This window comes from Melanerpes formicivorus, unplaced genomic scaffold (genome assembly GCF_026170545.1).
Source record: "Melanerpes formicivorus ecotype bairdi unplaced genomic scaffold, bMelFor1.0.p_v2 SCAF_13, whole genome shotgun sequence".
NCBI classification, from domain to species: Eukaryota; Metazoa; Chordata; class Aves; order Piciformes; family Picidae; genus Melanerpes; species Melanerpes formicivorus.
Window position 1 is genome coordinate 2,265,484 of NW_027142365.1, and position 22,447 is coordinate 2,287,930.

Consider the following 22,447-nt stretch of genomic DNA (forward strand, 5'->3'; position numbering starts at 1 on the left):
GACTTGAGTTGCTTTTTATTGACTTTTTTTTTGAGCTTTCATTGAGCTTTTATTGAGCTTTTATCATATCATTCCTCTCCTCAGCCTAAATTCCCAACTGGCAATCTGAGCCTGCTTGGGTAGTTGATTTTTAAAATGTAGTTATTTATTCATGTTAAATAATAACAATAACAATAGCAATAGCAATAGCAATAACAACAATAACAATAACAATAACAACAATAACAATAACAATAAACGGAATTTAATGAGGACTTGAGTTGCTTTTATTGAGTTTTATGGAGCTTTTATTGAGCCTTTATCATATCCATTCTTCTCTTCAGCCTAAATTCCCAACCGAGCAATCTGAGCCTCCTTGGGTAGTTGATTTATTTATTTATATATTTCAATAATAATAATAATAATAATAATAATAATAATAAAATAATAATAATAATAATAATAATAATAATATGGTTTGAGGTTCTTTATTGAGCTTTTATTGAGGTTTTTGTCAGCTTTTACCATGTCATTCTTCTCTCCAGTCTAATTTCCCAACCCGGCAACCCTAGCCTGCTTGGGTAGTTGATTTTTACTTTCTTTTATTCTATTTAAATAAGAATAAAAAAATAAAATAAATAAATAAAAGGAAGAGGAATTTAATAAGGATTTGAGTTTCTTATTGAGCTTTTATTGTCCAGCCTTGTGATTGAACCGCTGCGCTGTGACAGCACGACTGAGACTGTTCTTAGCGAATTCTATCAGCAGCAAGAGTTGAATCCCTTTTATGAAAAAAGCATTGTAGGGGGAAGAGTTAATCAGGGCTAAAAAAAAAGCCATCCCCAAACCCCTCACACACACACACAGAGAAATGAAGTTGGGGGAGGGAAATGCAACTGCAGATTGCAAATATTTGAAACTGTTTCTGCACTTTCCCATTCCAGCCCCCTCCTTCCTCTCGCTTCTCTTCTCCACCACCCCAGCTGCTCAAATCCCTTTTTGGTTCTTTGTGCCCAGACTCTCTGAGGCAGAACTTGTCTGCAACACGATCACCAGGGAGGAAATTTTGTCTGCTGAGAGTAAGCTTCTCCTCTGAGAAGTCCACACTGCTTCACTTTTCTAGGTCACTTGGGGCTTTGAGTAGCAAACCACTGCAGCTGGAAAACTGTCATCTCTAAGAGAGGAGGGGGAAGGAACCTTCATCAAACAGAGCTGGCCTTTAATTTGGGCATCTCCATTGAAACTTTGCCCAGGGAAGTGGTTGAATCATCAGCCCTGGGTGTATTTAAAAGCTGTCCTAGATGTGGGGCAGCCTACTTTAGGTGAACCTGCTGTAGCAGGAGATATTAGACTAGATGATCTCCAGAGGTTACCTGCAACACACACCACGCTGGGATTCTGTGGCTGTTCAAGGTGCCCAGGTTATCAGACAAGTACCTGGTTGTGATTGTTGACATTGCCAACTTTGCAAAGGCTCTGCATTTCATTCTCTGAGTTCTCTACTTAGTTCATAATTTCTCTAGGACAAGTCTGTTTCTTACTGTGCATTTGTATAGGTCACTCCAGGGCCTGAGTCTTGGCTTTGGTCACGTAGCAGACATGAATCACAATAAATAAATAGCTGATCAGGTCAGTGATGATAGTGAGGTTTAAAAGAATATTGGTTAATACATTATCATAATAGTTCTACATGTGAACTTTAATCCAGAGTCTGCAGAAATCAATAGAAATGTCATGGAGCGTGTCATGGTGTTCAGAGCAGCTTTCACTGCCCTTACATAACCAGCACTAGCACCTTCATTGTTTTGCAGGCATCAAATGTAAGACTGGTTTCAGAAAAGGACATCCAAGATGATTAGGATAGGATAGGATAGGATAGGATAGGATAGGATAGGATAGGATAGGATAGGATAGGAATAGGACAGGATGGAATGGAATGGAATGGAATGGAATGGAATCGGAATAGAATAGAATAGAATAGAATAGAATAGAATAGAATAGTATGGAATGGGATGGGATGGGATGGGATGGGGATGGGGATGGGATGGGATAGGATAGGATAGGATAGGATAGGATAGACCAGACCAGACCAGGTTGGAAGAGACCTTCAAGATCATCGTGTCCAACCCTATCATCCAACACCACCTAATCAACTAAACCATGCAACATATAGGATAGGATAGGATAGGATAGGATAGGATAGGATAGGATAGGATAGGATAGGATAGGATAGGATAGGAGGATAGGATAGGATAGGATAGGATAGGATAGGATAGGATAGATTAACCATCTAATCAACTAAACCATGGCACCCAAGTGCCTCATCCAGCCAGGCAAACTGTAGGAGAGCAAGAAGGTCTCCCCTCAGCCTCCTTTTCTCCACACTGAACAACCCCAGGATACCTTGGCACACGTTATTTTAAGGGATTATGACAGAGCTAAAGAGAACATTTAATGGAAAAAATTCTCTCCAGTGAATAAAATGGTTCTGATTTTCTCTACTTCCTCTCATCCCATCACATGTTGCTAGGGAGGGAGAGGACTGACATACCAGGCATTTTTCCTGTGCAATGTATAGAAAAAAAAAGGGGAGGAAACTGAGAAAAAAAGAAAAAATAGAGAACATATTTTAATGTGATAAAATTTAAAGGTTGACTTGGGTGTTTCTTATGGTCACAGACCTCTGTTTGCAAGTTTGGGTCTTCCCCCAGCAGTTAAAGAGGAGCCTGGTGACCCATAGAAAAGCAAGACCTCATTCTCCACATTCCATTAGCTTCATAATTTCCACATTAAAAGGATGGGTTTTAGAGCCATATGGTGAAGCCTGATATGGAGAAGGAAGGGAAAGAATTACTCTGGGTGCAGCCATGCACACGTGGATGTGCACACAGGAGTGGGAGGAGGTGGATGTGTGAACTCTATGTGTACACACAGAGATTTGGCACATGATTAAGCTGTCTGCCAGGATGGTTGAGGGACTGGAGCACTGCCTTGAGAGCCCTGGGGCTTTTTAGTCTGAGGAAGAGAAGGGCTGAGAGGGGATTTAACAAATGTTTATAAACACTTGAGGGCTGGGGGTCAGGAGGGAGGGGACAGGTGCTGCTCACTTGCTCCCTGGGATAGAACAAGGAGCAATGGATGTAAGCTGAAGCACAGGAGGTTCCAGTTCAACATGAGGAGGAACTTCTGCACTGTGAGAGTCACAGAGCTCTGGAAGAGAGCTGCCCAGAGAGGTGTGGAGTCTCCTTCTCTGGAGACTTTCAAGGCACATCTGGATGCATTCCTGTGCAACCTGTGCTGGATTCTGTGGTGCTGCTCTGGCAGGGGCGTTGGACTTGATGATCTGTGGAGGTCCCATTCCTACCCCTAACACCCTCTGATCCTGCCTGGCTGCCTTCAGCAGACGGCACGTGTTGCTGAAGTGCAGCACAAACGTTGACCCCTCTGCAACGGCTCTCCATGCTGTTCAGATTTTCTCTGGTCTGGCTTTGGGGGCTGGGAGATTTTGCTTTTCAATTTCACTGCGTGGATAACCTCACTGCAATTCTAATTTACTGGAGTCAGCCTGGGAAACCACAAAGCAGAATTCTTTCCAGGCACTGCGACTTCAACACGTAACCTAAATGACAATACTGGGGTGTGCTGGGGGGGTGTGTGTGTGGGGGGGGGGGGGGTTGTTTGGTTGTTTGTGGGGTTTTTTTAGCCTAATGGTCTAAACATCTTAAGTATTAAATGATTAAATGAGGGATAAATTTGTCTTGAGGTCAAGAGTTAAGAACTCCTAAATAAAGGAGTCCTGAGAGTGTGTGCCTGACAGACAGAGGTAATATGATTTCCATGCATCAATTTTTCTCTGCAGATTGCAATTCCACCAGCAAAAAAAAACCCCAAAAGTCTCTGTTGTCTACCTTCCAAGTTTACCTTAAACCCAAACTAGAGTGGTTCCGGTATGCATCTGCTCAGGCTTCAACCTGGTTTCTTCCAGCTGAAAGGGGAGAAGAACTTTTCTTGGGCAGAAGCAGCTCTGCTAAAACTTGCCACTTCATTGCTAGCACTGCAGCAGCAGCAGCAGCAGGGAGTTCTCAACCAAGACCTTAATGTTGTTTTCATATGTTGTGAATGAAAGCTTCTTAAAAAGACGTGCTGCTGCTGCTGCAGAGAGACAGAAAAAAGAGGAAAAGAAGATTTTCTTCTTACAAGTAGGGAAGTAAGGTGCAAAGCTGCATTGCTCAGGGTCAGACAAAGCATCTCTAGCACTGAGTGAAGATCTTTGAAGGTTGGTTAGTGAGAATCTGAGCACTGTCTTACCAGGAATTAAGGCACCTCCAGCCCTGGAGGTGTTTCAAGAGGGGTTTGGACATGGCACATGGTGCCATGGTTTAGTAGTCATGAGGTGTTGGGTGACAGGTTGGACTTGATGATCTTTGAGGTCTTTTCCAACCTTATTGATTCTATGATTATGACATAAAACTGCTGATCTCTACAGGGAGCTCAAAGCTTTCTATTAAAGGAAGAACACCTTTTGAAGCATGTCTAAAACTAACCCCAAGGTTGTGTTTTTGGAGGGACACTCAGTCTGAAGGTACTAATCTAGATGTAAAAGTAGAAACTCAGCTTTGCACAGCTTTCACTTCCCTTCCCAGCTCTGACTTTCTGCATAGCTGCAGCCAGTCATGAGCCCACTCCTAGGTCTTTCCACACCTTGATGGTGATGTTCTAATCCTGGGGTGTGCTGTGAGTATCCAGAGTGCACTGATTTTAAGGGATTTGCAATCCTACCTGTGAACTCTTCTTGCTCCCCCAATTCAAGCAATTTCAGTTTGATCTTATTAGGTCTTGGACATGAGAATGGGGCCAGGCTGAGTCAGTAGTTGGCTGGGACATAGACCTTTTCCCTACCAGCCCCAACCACTACCGCTACGGGAAGTGATGGTGGTAATTCAGGAGGTGTTGCTTTTTCCAGTGCCTATGTCTGTGCTGCTTTATTTTTCCCCTCAAGTTTCCTACTATTGCCTGGACACATCAGCGCTGAGGTCTCCACAGCTGGGAAGTCACTCAGCGTTGAGCTGCCCTGTAGCCCAGGCAGTCTGGTGGGGAGATGGAATGAAGGATCCTTTCCAAGGGAGGTCAAAGGCCACAATCAAAGTGCTCATGTTATTTTGCCTTGGGACAAGCAGAATGTTCACAATCACTCTACTTTCACCTGCAATGCCTCAGGTGATCGAGGGAGGGCATATTTGGAGCAGAGGAGCTGATAAGGGATTTGTCTCAGAGAAGCAGGTTTCAATTCATACCTTCACAAGTTCCTGAACCTGTGCCCTTCATGGGTTCCTCAGTGCTTCTATTGGGGTCTGAAAGACCAATCTCCAATGGTTAATTCTCACTGAGCTCTGACCAACTTCATACAGCTCTTCAAGGAAGCATAAGTAGGGGTCAGGTCAAGTTGAGGAAAGTGGGAAACTGCAAGAGCATGATGGAAAAAATCTCACCTGGGGACCATGTGAGAAGGCAATTTGTCATCTTCACCTTCCCCTTTGCATTGTACAATGGAACTAGGACACAGTCACATAAATAGCTACATCTGGTTGGAGCTCCTGGAGTGTTTGGGGATACCTGACCTGGTTAGAACACGACTGGTTAGAACACTCTAAGTGTAATATGAATGGCACCAAAGAGCCTGTTGAAGAACATGACCTTTTGAATTTGACTTGGCAGAACAAGGAGGGACTTTATCAGTGTTCCTGGAAATAAGCTTTAATTTAATTACAGATCTAATCTAGAAAGCTACTGTGCTGTGAACATGCAGTTTTATTTCTCTGAGGTCAGCATCTCTTGGTGGCTCCAGAGAAAAGCTGTGCTTAGCTCTCATGTAGCTAGAGGAGACATCTGTTTCAGCAGATTTACTTCATCATCTTAGGGGGTGAACTTCATCACCAATGAGCCTGTGTGAAGAAATTACATTGACATTAAAGTGGATTCCTCACCTAACCCAATCCACTCTGTGTCAGATGTCTGGTCAAGGCTAAGTGGGTTGAGGTGACTAGCTAGTGGGTGGGGATGAGTAGGTTGGTGGATGGATGATCTGGCAGAAGGACCTTCCAGGGGACGCGGGTCTCGGCGCGGGGCGTGCCGCGGCGTCGGCTTCGACTTCTCTTCTCGTCTCTGCTCTCTCTCTCGGCCTCTTCTCCTTCTCTTCTCTCTTCGGCTTCTCTTCTCTTCCTCTCCTTCTCCCTTCTCTTCTCTTCTCTTCTCTTCTCTCCTCTTCTCTTCTCTTCCTCTTCTCTTCTCTTCTCTTCTCTTCTCTCTTCTCTCTCTCTTCTCTTCTCTTCTCTTCTCTTCTCTTCTCTTCTCTTTCTCTCTCTCTTCTCTTCTCTTCTCTTCTCTTCTCTTCTCTCCTACCCTACCCTACCCTACCCTACCCTACCCCTACCCTACCCTACCCTACCTACCCTACCCTAACCCTACCCTACCCTACCCTGTCCTATCCCATTCCATCATTCCATTCCATTCCATTCCATTCCATTCCATTTCAAAGCAAGATGAGGGAAGTCATTCTGCCCCTTTACTCTGCTCTTGTGAGACCCCATCTGGAGTACTGTGGCCAGTTCTGAGGCCCCCAGCACAAGAAGGACCTCAAAATGTTGGAGGGGGGTCCCAGAGGAGGGCCATGAAGATGATCAGAGCACGGGGTGACAGGCCTATGGGAGTTGGGGGCTGCTCAGTCTGGAGAAGAGAAGGCTCTGAGGAGACCTTTAGAGCAGGCTCCAGTACCTGAAGAAGCCCTACAAGAAAGCTGGGGAGGGACTTTTTTACAAAGGCTTGTGGTGATAGGAAGAGAAGGACTGAATGGAAGCTTGAGGAGGGGAGGGTTTGGGACTGGAGATTAGAATGGAATTCTTTGTAGTGAGGGTGGTTGAGACACTGGAACAAGTTGTGGATGTCCTCTCCTTGCAGTTGTACAAACCCAGGTTGGACAGAGCCTGGAACAACCTAGGCTAGTGGAAGGTGTCCCTGCCCTGTGGCAGGGGGCTTGGAACTAGATGACCTTTGAGGTCCCTTTCAACCCAAACCATTCTATGATGCTATGAATCTATGAATAATCCTCTGAAGTTCTGGTGGTCAGTGCCAAGACTGGGAGGTTCCTTCCACATATCTTAGGTTCAAATAGGTATTTTTGTGGCTCTTTCCATTGAATGCATACATGAGGCAGAGGGTTCTGCTGCTTGACATCTAAATTGTGAAACCATGTATGAGGTGAAATAATCAATTCATTTGAGGGCAATGTAAACCTCTTTTTCCTTACACATTGAAAGGTTTTTTTCTGGGGGAGGGAGGGGGGGGCTGTGTTTTCAGGTGTTCCAGAACAAAAGTACCTCATAGATAATGAAGATAAATAATCTTAATGAAGATAAATAATCCTGAGCTGAGACTTGAGGTAAAATTCCACATGTCACCACACAAACAGTGAAGGTATCCATGGTGATGGACACTGTTGAACACAGCCTACCAAAAGCTTCTGTTGCTGTGTGGAGGGGAGGAGGAGGGCTCAGCCTTTAAGCAGCTTCATGTAGTGGCTACAGATTCATGTTACTGGCTGCTGGGCTGCAGTTAAATTCATCAGCTCTAAAGATCTCAGTTTGCCTAACCACAAGCTGACACAGTTTCAGCTGTTGGGTTTTACCAAGCTTTTTCCTCTCAAACTGACTTAATTTTGAAAACATTTGGAGCTTTGCCCCCAGGTAGGCTGTAAATCAGTTCTTTCCCATTTCTTCTTTAATGTCCATTTCATCAGAGATTACTGAACAGCCTTTGAAGGAAACCAGCTTTAATTTCTCTGAGACTGCTGAGAAAGCTTTGGGTTGGAAGGGGACCCCCAAAAGTCACCTAGTCCAACAATGTAGCAAGAATAACTCTAGAACACATCACACTTTGGACATGACATCCTCAATGTTGACCCAAATGCTCTGTAAATGATCGATTTATGGCTTCATTTAGTCACTATAATCGCTTCCCTTAGAATAGACAAGACTATACTAGACTAGACTAGACTAGAATAGAATAGGAGTTGAATTGAATTGAATTGACTTGAATTGAATTGAATTGACTTGAATTGAATTGAAATGAAATTAATTGAATTGAAATGAATTGAATTGAATTGAATTAATTGAATTGAATTGAATTGAATTGAATTGAATTGAATTGAATTGAATTGAATTGAATTGAATTGAATTGAATTGAAATAACCAGGTTGGAAAAGGCCTTTGAGATCATCCAATCCAACCTATCACCCAAAACCATCTAATCAACTAAACCATGGCACCAAGTGCCCCATCCAGGCCCCTCTTAAACACCTCTAGTGATGGTGACTCCACCACCTCCCTGGGCAGTACATTCCAATGGCCAATCTCTCTTTCTAGGAAGAACTTCTTCCTCACCTCCAGCCTAAACCTCCCATGGCACAGCTTGAGACTGTGTCCTCTTGTTCTGGTGCTGCTTGCCTGGGAGAAGAGATCAACCCCCCACCTGGCTGCAACCTCCCATCAGGTTAGTTGTAGAGAGCAAGAAGGTCTCCCCTGAGCCTCCTCTTCTCCAGGCTAAGCAACCCCAGCTCCCTCAGCCTCTCCTCACAGGGCTGTGCTCCAGACCACTCACCTTAGCTTCGTCCCAAACTTCCAAGCCATGATGTAAGATAATACTAAAACGTTCTTTGATTGCAAACCATCCATGTCTCAGGAACTCTAAGCATCACCCAAACCCATGTTCAGTCACAGTGTAGGTAAATGGAAGCTGCACAGATCAAGTCCTGTGAATTACAGAGTGCTGGATAGTGCCAGTAAGTGACTGGTCTCTCACCTTATCACTGCCACTGCCTTATTCAATCACCTCAGGTAAAATGTGAGATACTAAGCAGGGAAATAAGAATCTCTTCATGCCAAAATAGTGGAATTTTTGGGGCTAAATTTTGGGGCTAAATTAACTTATATGAAGGTGAGAGCTTATTGCTGTTTGGGGAACCCTCTAGTCTCTGGATTTCACTCCAGATTTCATAGTATCATGGAATCATAGAATCAATAAGGTAGGGAAATACCTCAGAGATCCATCAAAGACTTTAAAATCAAACATTTTGAAATCAAAAGCAAATATTCTAAGGTACTTTGCAATATCTACCACCCTTGTAAGGCCTTCTCAGGTATCTTTGGGCTTCTTAGATCGCAGTCAAGGCACTGTGGGGGTGAACTGAATTGAATCCCTAAAGCAGCATCCATCCTGCAGACCAATTTGTCTACATCTTTGTGTCTCTACCTGGAGTGAGTGTCTAAGCTGCCATCAAGGACAATGAAGTGCTTGACTGAAAGGCAAGGACATCTGCTTATTGCCCTCTACAACTGCTTCAAAGGAGGCTGAAGCAAGGTGGGGATCAATATCTTCTCACAAGCAACAAGTCAAGAGAAAAAGGCTACAAGTTGTTCCAGGGGAGGTTTGGGTTGGGTATTAGGAAAAAATTTCTTCAGAGAAAGGCTTCTCAAGCTTTGGAACAGGCTGCCCAGAGAGGTGGTGAAGTCACCATCTCTGGAGGGATTTAAAAGGTGTGTAGATATGGTGCTTAGGGACATGGGTTAGTGCTTGTGGCTTAACTGTAGTGGTGGGATTGTGAGCTCAACAGGAGCAGTGGCACTTGATCTCAAAAGTCTACTCCAATCCCAACAGCTCTATGATTCTCTGACTCCAAGACATCCCCTTGACCAGGCTCCCTCTCAGGTGTTCATGTTCTCAGACTAGGATTGATTCCTCTTCCTCCTTCATATTGTCAAACACTCAGGAAAAAAGCCTCTCCCCTCAGGTTAGGGCAAATGTTCTCTTCATATTGGGCAGACCACTGCCTGATGATACTCTGCCAGGGTATCTGTCCTCCACACATCTTCCAAGCACCCATTCTTAGCATTATTTCCTAATTGTGTGCAGATTTCTAACCAGTAGCTCCTCTCTTTTTCACTCCTCTTCCTCAGCTCATAATTGATCAGACACTGAACAGCTGCTGGCTATTTTCTCTTCCCGAGAAACACGCAGTAATTGTATGTATGGGCTCCAAAGCCCTAAACATTTGGAGAGGAGAAGGACTTGAATGGAAGCCAGTTCTTTTTACAGCACTGGTACCAGCATCAGGCATTTAAATCATATCAAGGGGGGCTAGTGGGTGGTGTGCTGCTGAATTTGCTGAGATTCACTTTGAAAGGGGGGAGGGAGAGTTAAAAAAAATGTAGAAGAGAGACAAACTTGAAACCAGCAATCAACAAACCAAGGCAGCTCAAACCAAATGCCAGCTCTAGAGCAGTGTGATTGCTCCCTAAACCAAGGGCCATTGTTTCTGCCCATCCTCACTCCCATTTCCCAACGGGCAGAGTGCTCTATGGCAAATGGGCCAGCTGCATCCCACTTTAAATTCCAAGTTATCCATTAGGAGCATTGACATTTTCAGGTCCTGCTCTAATCTCTTTCAAGAAGAGGAGTCCTCTCTCGCTGGAGTCCTCAACATAAGAGGGTCATAGACCTGTTGGAGTGCTCCAGAGGAGGACACAACAATGCTGGCAGGGCTGGAAGCCCTCTGCTGTGAGGCCAGGCTGAGAGAGTTGGGGGCATTCAGCCAGAAGAACAGAAGGCTACAGGGAGACCTCCTGGTGTCCTTTCAGGACTTAAAGGGGCTGATCAGAAAGTTGGGGACAGACATTTTTATGTGGCCTGTTGCAACAGGACAAGGGGTGTTGGATTTAAACTAAAAGAGGGTGGTGAGACCCTGGAACAGGGCAGCCCCATCCCAGGAACCATTCCAGGTCAGGTTGTTGGGGGCTCTGAGCAACCTGCTGTAGTTGCAGATGTCCCTGTTGACTGCAGGAAGGGAGGTTGGACTGAATGACCTTCAAAGGACCCTTCCAACTCAAACCATTCCATGATTCTCTGAAGAGACCTCTGAAGACTTAACTCTCAACTGTTTTGGAGATGTAATGTCCTGTTCTCCCTTTCTCCTTCTAGCAGTTGCAGAGAGGTTTGGCTGGTAGGGTCAGTGTGTGCTGGGGTCCCCTGCACACTGACTTTGTAAGGAAGGAGCAAAGGAGAGCAGTTCCATGTTCATAGAATCATGGAATCAATAAGGTTGGAAAAGACCTCAGAGATCATCAGGTCCAACCTGTCACCCAACACCTCATGACTACTAAACCATGGCTCCAAGTGCCACATCCCAATCCTTTTATGAGCACCTCCAGTGACGGTGACTCCACCACCTCCCTGGGCAGCACATCCCAATGGCTAACAACTCTCTCTGGGAAGAACTTTCTCCTCACCTCCAGCCTAAACTTCCCCTGGCACAGCTTGAGGAGTTGCTGGGGTAGACCTGCTCTAGAGACCACTACCAAGAAACACCTGACAAAGACACTGCCAACACCTCCAGTGCCTTGGTCTATCTCTCCAACACAGTGCTGCAGCAGATTCCTTTTCTTTATTTCACAGAGGACCAAAATAATTATTTAACTGTGAACTCTGGGGGGGGGGGGGGGGAAATAGAGTATTCTGCTCTATTGCCAATTTAAAAAGTTCCCCTAGTCTCCAAGCCTTATTTTTTTTCACTTCCAATTTTGGCCTCTCAGTCAAGTCTGAACTCCTCAAGCAGCCCTAAGGGAACAAGGGAAAAACCCCACGACAGAGCCCGATATGAAAATTGACACCTGAGCTCCTGTCATTTCAGTTCAAACAGACAAAACAATATGTAATTCCAGGAATAGCTGCTAAAATCTGATAATTATTATTTTTGTGTGTGTGTGTGAGCCCAGTAACCTTACACTGGACATTTGTGGCTACTTCCTAGAGAAACCAGAGAAAGCAAAGAAAATTCTTCTTCGCCGACCGGCGCATGTAATACTGCGACTGGCTACGTTCCTAATAGGCTCTCCATGCCAGCCATACAAAGACAGTAACCTTAGAAGAGAGCTGTGATTGCTGTCTTGGACTGAGCTTTGCTCTTTAAGGAGCTTGCACCACGGTTAGACCTGGCTCAGGTGCAGTTGCCTCGCCAGGTAAAGCAAAGGAGCCCTGGAGTCACATAACTGGAGCGAGAGATTAAGAAATCAGGCCTGCTGGGAATATAACCGACGCCCACAGGGCAGTTCAGCTTTCCTCAGCCTCCACAAAGTGCCCTGAACCACACAATAGTGACCACACAGAGATGTCTTTTTGAGTTTGGGTCCTTGAGGAAGCTTAAAACCTGCTTGAGGCCAGCACCTAGGGCTCCTCCTCACACTGCGTGGTCTGAGGAAAAGCCAAGCCACAAATCCTGAGCAGAAATCTTCCAATGTTTAATTCATGTGAAATGAGGGCAGAGACATCCTAGAATCATAGAGTGGTAGGAGTCAAAAAGGACCTTTGGAGATAGGGGAGACCTTATTGCTGTCTACAACTACCTGAAGGGAGGTTGTAGCCAGGTGGGGGTTGGTCTCTTCTCCCAGGCACCCAGCACCAGAACAAGAGGATGCAGTCTCAAGCTGTGCCAGGAGAGGATTAGGCTGGATCTGAGGAAGAAATACTTCCAAGCAAGAGAGATTGGCCATTGGAATGTGCTACCCAGGAAGGTGGTGGAGTCACCATCCCTGGAGGTGTTTAGCAAGAGCCTGGATGAGGCACTGGGTGCCATGGTTTAGTTGATTAGATGGTGCTGGGTGATAGGTTGGACTTGATGATCTCAAAGGTCTTTTCCAACCTGGTTAATCCTATTCTTTCTATTCTATTCTATTCTATTCTATTCTATTCTATTCTATTCTATTCTATTCTATTCTATTCTATTCTATTCTATTCCATTCCATTCCATTCCATTCCATTCCTTCCATCCCATCCCATCCCCTGGCAAAGCAGGATCACCTAGGCCAGGCCACAGACACCTCCTGTCATGTTATTTTGTGCAGAAGTGGAAGACTTGCAAATGCCTTGGCTGCCTCACCCAGTCCTGGGTGTATGAGTGAAACGAGTAAAAATGCTGGCCAAAAAAAGCCAGTCCCCTAAAAAGCACAGATTTAGACCAGAGCAACACATTCCCCCACCCCAGCATGACAAGCTCGTTTCTGCCCATGTCCTTATGCTTGGTTTTGAAACTATTCAGCATTCCTAACATATTTAATCTCTTCATTTCACAGGAGGATCTGGAAGGCTCACTAACACTGTACTGAGGAGTTATGAGCATTAAGGAAAAATTCTTCATGAAGGCAGTGGGATCACTGCATCTGTACTCTGGTTCCACAGGAGGCTGCATCCGTTTCCCACGGATGGGTGGTGAGTGATCCTTGCTCTTGACATCAGGCTTATAAAGGCAGGGTTGTAAATTCAGTCCTAGTCATTGCTGGGAGTCAAGAGAGAAGGAGATTACCAGAAGGGCAGCTGGAATTTGGGGCAGCAAAATTCCTTTGTAGGATGGCTTGAAAGACCTGCTGCCTCGGGGTATAGCTGTAAACAAGGAGGAGCTCTGATAAAGACCTGGAAAGTGTTTTGAGTCATTCTAAACTGAAAGGTCTACGTGCAGCTGGGAGAGGAGGCTGGAAAGTCTTGATTATCCTCTTTTGGGAATAAACCCCACCCAGAGGGAAGCAGAGTGGAAAACACCAGCTGTGGAAGATGTGGCTGATGTGGGAGGGAGCCAGATTAGGTAAAGCTCTGCTATGACTGGCATGGAAGTCTTGTCTGCTACAGAGAATAAGGTTGGTAGCATCAGCTCTTCCCTTTAGTTCTGAAGCTCTGTCTGCATGCAGATACCCTTGAAGGAGGATGTGAAAGACAAAACAGAATGGGCAAGAGGTACATTCTTTAGCAGCAGAAGAAATGTATCTCAAGTCACATTGAACTTCCATTGTTTATCTCTCAAACTTACTCTGTAATGCCTTCAGGCCCACCAGGTTTTTTAGAGCATGATTCCTGGGACCTATTGCAGGATTCTGCTCAGAGGTGAGACAAATGTTGTGCTCGATGCCTCTGGCAACAGTGAGCAATGAGCTCAGATGTAGAAGTCAGATGAATCCCACTGTTATTTCAGGTATGCTATGAAAGGATGGTTGATGTTGAGTCTAGGACTTTAAAGGGCATTCTGCCTGTTCTGCTGCTGCCACATTTGAGCTCTCTGGTCTCTAAGAAAAGGTTGAATATGAACTGCAGTCATTGCCTCAGTGGAGATGTTAAGAAAAAATGCCCCTTCCTCTTCTGAGATGACTGATTTCATCAAGCTTGGAGGTGCTCAGGATCGTTATGCTTTGTACTGCTCAATTACACATGGGTATGATTGACCTTTTGATTCAAAAGGGGTGGGGAGGGGGAAGGGAGGGAGGGGAAAGAGACAATTACCTGTTGCATATCTGTCATCCAGAATACCTATTGCTCTCTTCCAGAAAACAGGCTCAAAATGGATGTTTCTCAAGCTCTTCAGAACCAGTTTGGTTGGAAAAGACCTTTCTGGTCATCAAGTTCAACAGCTAACCTTATTGATTCCATGATTCTATGACTCTAAGCCACCATTGCCAGGTCCCCACTAACAATGTCCCTTGGCACCATATCTACATGCTCTTAAATCCAGGGGTGTTGATTCTTCCAGTCCCCTGGGAAGCCCTGTTCCAGGGCTTCACAACCTTTCAGCTGAAGGAGTTTTCCTTAATATTCAACCCAAGCCTCCCCTGATGCAATTTGAGGCCATTTCCTCTTGTCCCAGCACACATTCCATGTGTAGGAACAGGGAGTTGCAGCGATGATGCAATTCTAAAGTCAATTTATTTTTAGGCAGCAGCCTGGTGCCATTTATTTTCCCAGCACAACACTCTCTGAGCATCACAGATAACGTGTTGTTTTGCCATGCTCCAACCCATTGTCATTTCATTTCTCCTACCTCCTTGTCTCCTCCTCATTCTATTTCTTCAACCAAACCCTCTGGTGGGTTCCTCCACGTTGGGCCACAGGCTTCTGTTCCAAGCAAAGTCCAAAGCAAGTTTCAAAGCTAAGCAAGGTTAAAATTAGGACAACCCTTGAGGCCATCATCAAAGCACCATGTTTACATGCTCAGTGAAGCTGGCTACAATGACTTTTCTTTCCATCAAAGACACAGTTTCCAGCTATGGGCTTGTCATGACTTTCTGTCAGAGAATTATCACATCTCCAAAGCCACTTGCAGCTGGAGGGACTCTTACCCTCCCAGATTACACAGCTAATAAGGGAAGCAGAGAGAATGTCAGAGGGAAACGAAGGCCAAGGGCAAATCCAAACACCTTGGATCCACCACTCAGTAACTGAGCTGGCCAGAAACCTTCCTGATCTTGCCAAAGAGGGATGAGGCTATGGAATGAGCTTCCCACAGACAGCTAACGTGGGAGGGAAACTGTCTGCTTGTGAAAGGACACTGCTTCTACCTTCCTCAAAACACAGCAGGTTGAGAAGCATTTGAGGAGCCCTCACTACTGAGAGGCACAGAAAGGTATTTTTGAAGACACCAGTCCAAACTGTGCCAATGAGGGACTTGAAATTCATTGTCCAGCATCCCAGGGGATGGCCCTGACCCCACTGTCTAAACTGGAGGGAACAGGAGTCACCCTCTCTTTATCTACTTCATCATGCATTGCAGAGGAGTTTCCCATTGAGAATGTCATGGAGACTGGACCATTTCTGGCAGAAAGAGAAAAACAACTTCTGTTTCTTGATGTTGATATGAAACAAAAGAAGACGTTTTCTCAGCAGTTCCTCTCCAGCTGTCATGCACAAGCACAAACACAAGGCCAAAATCAGCATTAATTGCCACATTTTGAGAGGATTTGAGTTTGTTCACTCTATAAATGGGAAGGAAAAGGAAGATATTTTAATCCTTAAAGCTGAAGGTTGTTATAGCTTTTGCTTTTTCTACTCAGGAATCTTGAGCATTAATAGCCACAGGTCTTTTAAAGCATTGCCTGATTGCTCAGAAGCTCTTGCACAGGGTTTGCTTGCAAAGACACCTGTGGAGCTCCAAGGAAGGCAGACTAACATCCCAAATAAAGTAAGTGAGAGAGAGGGACAGCTGGAGCAGGGCCAGAGGAGGTCACAACGATGATGCAAGGGCTGGAAGCCCTCTGCTGGGAGGCCAGGCTGAGGAGTTGGAGTTGTTCAGCTTGGAGAAGGGAAGGCTCCAGGGAGATCTTGTGGCCTTTCAGGACTTAAAAGAGGTCTGTAAGAAAGCTGGGTACAGAATTTTTGCCAGAGCTGGTTGAGGCAGCTGGTTGAGGTGATTGTTTAAACTAAAAGAGGAAGCTTCAGACTAGAGAGAGGAAGAAACTTTCAATGTTGAGGGGTCTGAGACCCTGTCCCAGCTTTCTCAAAGAGGTGGTAGATGCCCGAACCCTTGAACCATTACAGGGGTCCTGAGCAACCTACTCTCATTGCAGATGTCTGCTGGCTGCAGGGGGCTTGGACTAGATGAGCTTTAAAGATTCCTTCCAACTCCAATATTTATTGATCCTATGACTAAGATGGAATGAAAAAGAAAGAAGAGTAGTGAGAAGGAAAGAAGCTATGCTGGATTATCAGTGCACATGTCAGAATATCCTTCCGGTTGAGGAGAGAAAGAAAAAGGCCTTGAATTCCTTTATGCTTGAAGCATCATTTCCTGTGCATGCAAATAACATGAACAGTGCAATTAATGAACGAGAAAGAAGAGTAGTGAGAAGGAAAGAAGCTATGTTGGGTTATCACTGCATGTGTCAGAACATCCCTCAAGCTGAGGAAAGAAAAAGGCCCTGAATTCTTTTTCCCTGAGGCATCATTTCCTGTGCACACAAATAACATGAACACTGGAATTAATAAAAGAGAAAGAAGAGTAGTGAGAAGGAAAGAAGCTATGTTGGATTATCAGTGCACATGTCAGAATACCCTTCAGGTTGAGGAGAGAAAGAAAAAGGCCTTGAATTCCTTTATGCTTGAAGCATCGTTTCTTGTGCATGAAAATAACATGAACAGTGCAATTAATGAACGAGAAAGAAGAGTAGTGAGAAGGAAAGAAGCTATGTTGGGTTATCACTGCATGTGTCAGAACATCCCTCAAGCTGAGGAGAGAAAGGAAAAGGCCTTGAATTCTTTTTCCCTGAAGCATCATTTCCCGTGCACGCAAAGCAACGTGAACACTGCAACTGTAAAGCCAAGCGAGCTGAAGGCAGAACAAGAGGAAAATAATAATAACAGGGGAAAAAAAAACAACAGGAGGGAAGGTTTACAGCTCTTCCAAAAGATGGGATTGAAATATGTAAAAGAGGGCAGTGCTGATTGCCAAAATACTGGAGGTTTTCTGTTCCTTCCACTGCATTGTGAGCAGGGCCTGGGAGCGGGGAGGGGGCGCGGGGAAGCGTTGGAATCTCCGGGTTTTTATTTCACCATGAAACTTTAGCAGAAGAAATTTTAATTGTGGATCCTTGTGGACAAGACCTTGAAACCTTACCCAGCCAGAGCTTTCTGGTCTCGGAGTGTTCTTGGAACTGGTTGCTGCAGCTCCCAGTCGTTTGGTTGCTTTATCCAACTTTTCTGCTCCCGGTCCATCAGTGGGATGCGGGATGGGTTCCGAGGTTAACTGTTTGCTAGCAACCTTGGACACAGGAGGTTGTTTCGCTGCTAGTCGTGCAGGCAGCCTGTTTAGTTTAGAGGATATCACTGGGGGAGGGTGGTGGGGGTTGTTGGGGTTTCCCCCCCCCGCCCTTGCTTTGGAAAGTGATAGGCCTTTAACGCAGCTGGCATGGACTCAAGAAACTTTGGAGGAGGAACACGAGAGCAGCCGCTCGGAGTAATTGATCGTGGCTACCGGTTGACTGCCTTAGTGTTGGTGATAGTGTGAAATGCTATACCTTGGAGGGCTTCAAAATTATCAGGGTATTTAATCATGGGCTGGGCATGTCCCGGCTGTATTTATGTGTATTACCATCGGAGGGTCACTTGGGCGACGAGCTGAGATAATGGAAAGAAAGAGGACGTGGAGCTCCGGGGCAATATATCTCCTCTGGTTCAACTTTCCCATTTCCAGCGCTTCTTGGAAAGTGCCAGTAGCCAGCTAATGCGCCTCCAGATGATTAATCTGCATTTTTAGAGCGTGAATATTTGGAGGCAGGTCCTCAGTGGGTATAAGTTGGAGGTACCCCTGTGACATTGATAGAGACCAGATGAAAACTTGGCTTCCTTGCACTTGAAAGGTGGGTCAGGAATCCACGCGAGGAATCCACAGGAGAAATCCACATGAGCTCAGATCATTTGGACATTTCTATTTCTCAAGTCCAAATAGGCTATGAAAACAGCCCCTCCTGCAGAATTGTCCTCGATCCAGAGCTCACTGAAAACCTGCAGTGATGAACATTTGGAGAGGTCTGAAATCGAATGGTGCTTTTGTTAAACACTTAGCAAAAGGACTTGTTTGGGTTCTAAGGAGGTTTGAAAAACTACTCTTGAAGCAACACTGACATTTCCCTGCTGTTTCCATTTCAGTACAGATTGTTTTTGCTTCTTTTCTAAATTTTCAGACCATTCTCTCTGTTTTTTTTTTTTCTCTTGTTTTTTAGAAAGGCAGTGATTAATTTCACTTCTTAACATTTGGTTTTTTCCTGCAATATCTCAGAAAATCCAAATTTCAGGAAGCTAAACACACTGATAACTGCTAGCAAAACATTATTGTCATTAAGAAGATGAAGAAGAAAGAAGAAGAAGAAGAAGAAAGAGGAAAAAGAATAAGGAGGAGAAGAAAGAAGAAAGAATAAGAAAGATGAGAAGGAGAAGAATGAAAAAGAAAGAAGAAGAAAAAGGAAGAAGAAAAAGGAGAAGAAAGAAGAAAGGAGAAAAGAAAGAAGAAAGAAGAAAGAAAGGAGAAAAGAAAGAAGAAAGAGGAAAGAAAGAAGAAAGAAGAAAGAAGAAAGAAGAAAGAAGAAAGAAGAAAGAAGAAAGAAGAAAGAAGAAAGAAGAAAGAAGAAAGAAGAAAGAAGAAAGAAGAAAGAAGAAAGAAGAAAGAAGAAGAAAGAGGAGAAGGAGAAGAAAGAAGAAGAAAGAAGATGAAGAAAAAGGATAAGAAAAAGGAGGAGAAGAAAGAAGAAGAAAAAGGAGAAGAAAAAGGAGGAAAAGAAAGAGGAAGAAGAAGAAGGAGGAGGAAGAAAGAGGAAGAAGAAAAAGGAGAAGAAGAAAGAGGAAGAAGAGGAGGAAAAAGGAGAAGAAAGAAGAAGAAAAAAAGGAGAAGAAAGAGGAGAAGGAGAAGAAAAGAAGAAAGAGAAGAAGAAAAGAAAGAAGACAAAGGAGAAGAAGAAGAAGGAAAAGAAAGAAGAATAAGATGAAGATGAAGATGAAGAAGGAAGAAGAAGAAAGAAGAAAAAGAAAAGGGAGAAGAAAGTATAAAAAGAAAAGGGAGATGAAAAAGAAGAACAAGAAAAAAAGAAGGAAAAAATAAGAATAAGAGGAGGAGGAAAAAAAGAAGGAGATGATTATAATATATTTACCCAAGTAAATTTTTCCTGTCACCCTTTATCCACCTTCTTTCTTGCCAATAGCTCTATCTATTTACTGTGAAATTAACTTGAAGAGCAGGACAAACCTCCTCCCTTAAAGCTGCCACCAGGGAGAAAGACAAAAAGCAGATGGCACATTTCATTACCTTGCTAATCCCCAGGCACATATCAAGCACACAGGCTGGCATTCATCTGCCCTATTTTTGTACTCCCAAAAATGAGACATCTGAATCTGAGCTAGTCAACCTCCCTCAGTGTAATATTCAGAACAGAGAAATTGTAGCCTAAAGCTGGTTTCTGACTTTATGTGATTCATCTCCTGAGGCTGCACACTTCTCTATGCTGATTGCACAAGGTCTCAGGTGAATAGATCAGAACTGGGCAGGAAGAGGGAACACATTGCTGTCCCACTGTGCTCAGCACTGGTGAGGGTGCACCTTGAATGCTGGGTTCAGTTTTGGGTCCTTCACTACAAAGGTGCTGGAGCAGGTCCAGAGTATGGCAACAAAGCTGGTCAGGGGTCTAGAGCGCAAGTCTTGTGAGGAGCAGCTGAGGGAGCTGGGGTTGTTGAGCCTGGAAAAGGTCTCAGTTTGCACCAGAGAAAGTTTGTGTTGTAGACTAATAAAAATTTCTCCCTCCCAGTCTCAAGCTGTGCCAGGGCAGGATTAGGCTGGATGTTAGGAAGAAATTCTTCCCAGCAAGAGAGATTGGCCATTGGGATGTGCTGCCCAGGGAGGTGGTGGAGTCACCATCCCTGGAGGTGTTTAGGAAGAGCCTGGCTGAGGCACTTGGTGCCATGGTTTATTTGATTAGATAGTGTTGGGTGATAGGTTGGACTGGATGACCTCAAAGGTCTTTTCCAACCTGGTTAATTCTGTTCTGTTCTATTCTATTCTATTCTATTCTATTCTATTCTATTCTATTCGTGTCTCAGTCCATCTGATGTCTGTACTGTATCTGTTCCTCTGAGCAAATTCTTGGAGTACTTGGTCCAAGGCATGTGTTCATACCCTGCCTGATACGTTGATGAAATTTAGTGGCAGAGACACTTCATCCCTTCTGTTCAGGATATATAATGGGCAAGGGAGAGAAGAAAAGGTTACTTGGGGCAAGAAAAAGGAGATTGAATCTTTAACCTAATGCTTAGAGAATTCAGGTGAAATTATAGACCAAGGAAAGAGCTGAAGTCTCCTTGGCTTCCATGATGAGCAGGTCATCAGTGTCAGCTCATCAGGTTTGTGTCATACTGACCAAAAATTTGTCTGATTTAAGGCAGAGAAATGTTCCAATATCTGTCAACCAAGGCTCACATACTTTCTTTCAACCATTCTATTATCTGACTTCCTATCTGTCTGTCTGCCTCTAATGTGCTGAATCATAGAATCAACAAGGTTGGAAAAGACCTCAGAGATCATCAAGTCCAACCTATTACCTACTACCTAACACCTCCTGACAACTAAACCATGGCTCCAAGTGCCACATCCAATCCTCCAGGGACAGGGACTCCACCACCTCCCTGGGCAGCCCATTCCAATGGCCAATCTCTCTTGCTGGGAAGAACTTCTTCCTAACATCCAGCCTAAACCTCCCCTGGCACAGCTTGAGACTGTGTCCTCTTGTTCTGGTGCTGCTTGCCTGGGAGAAGAGACCAACCCCCACCTAGCTACAACCTCCCTTCAGGGAGTTGTAGAGAGCAAGAAGGTCTCCCCTGAGCCTCCTCTTCTCCAGGCTAAGCAACCCCAGCTCCCTCAGCCTCTCCTCCCAGGGCTGTGCTCCAGACCCCTCCCCAGCTTTGTTGCCCTTCTCTGGACACCTTCCAGCATCTCAATGTCCTTCTTATATTGAGGGGCCCAAACTGGACCCAGGACTCAAGGTGTGGCCTAACAGTTGGGTAGGTGTCACCTTGGTGGCACTGAGGAGGGCAGAGAGGCAGGGGAATCGAGATGCTTTCCTTAGTTGAGGTGAGGTTTTTAGTTTATGTTTGTGGGGGTGGAGGGTGGGGTGGGGTTGCTGCTACAGCTTTGAAAGGCAGAGGAAAGAGAAATGAGGAGGGTGACAACATGAAGGAAAGAAAAGCAAAGAAGAGAAACATTTCTGTAGCGATGTTGATTAACCAATCTGCAGAGGAAAGAGAGAGAGAGAGAGGAGCACAAACCTCTATTTAAATCCTGACTTACAAAGTGAAAATGTGTTGGCTCCTTCTAAATCCCTGCAGAGATTTGGAGACATGGAAGCCAGCAGACACCCTATGATCATCTAAACGTGACCTTTCTTAAACTCAGTCTAGAAACTTTACCCAGTGATTCCTGGAATGGAAGGAATTATCCCCACTATGTGAGCACATTTCTAAGATGCAGCTTAATAAACTGATAATGGGGATCAGATTGCCTGTGATAGCAGAGCACTGGATGTCATGGAATGGTTCCTGTGTCTCCTCTGGAGGAATGTTACCAACGGCTTGTGGTTGAGCTAAAGCACATTTATCCCTTCTTCCTGCAACTGCTACTAATTCTGACATTGCTGACAGAGCTGCCTCGTCCTAGCATGCACAGGGAAGATTCATAGCCCCATGAATCATCACGCAGAGGCAGAGCTGTGTTGCAAGGATTTCCCACTTCTCTCCTGAAATGATCAGGCCAAGGTAGAGTAATTTTTCTGTTAGAGCTGAAGCCACAGGAGTTCAGTGCTGTGTGATGCAAACTCCCTTAGACAGAACTCTGCCCTGCCTTGGCTAGAAGAGAGTTTGCATAGCTGGCAGCTCTGAGGCATGAGGAGAGGCTGAGGGAGCTGGGGTTGCTTAGCCTGGAGAAGAGGAGGCTCAGGGGAGACCTTCTTGCTCTCTCCAACTCCCTGAAGGGAGGTTGTAGCCAGATGGGGGTTGGTCTCTTCTCCCAGGCACCCAGCACCAGAACAAGAGGACCCAGTCTCAAGCTGTGCCAGGGGAAGTTTAGGCTGGATGT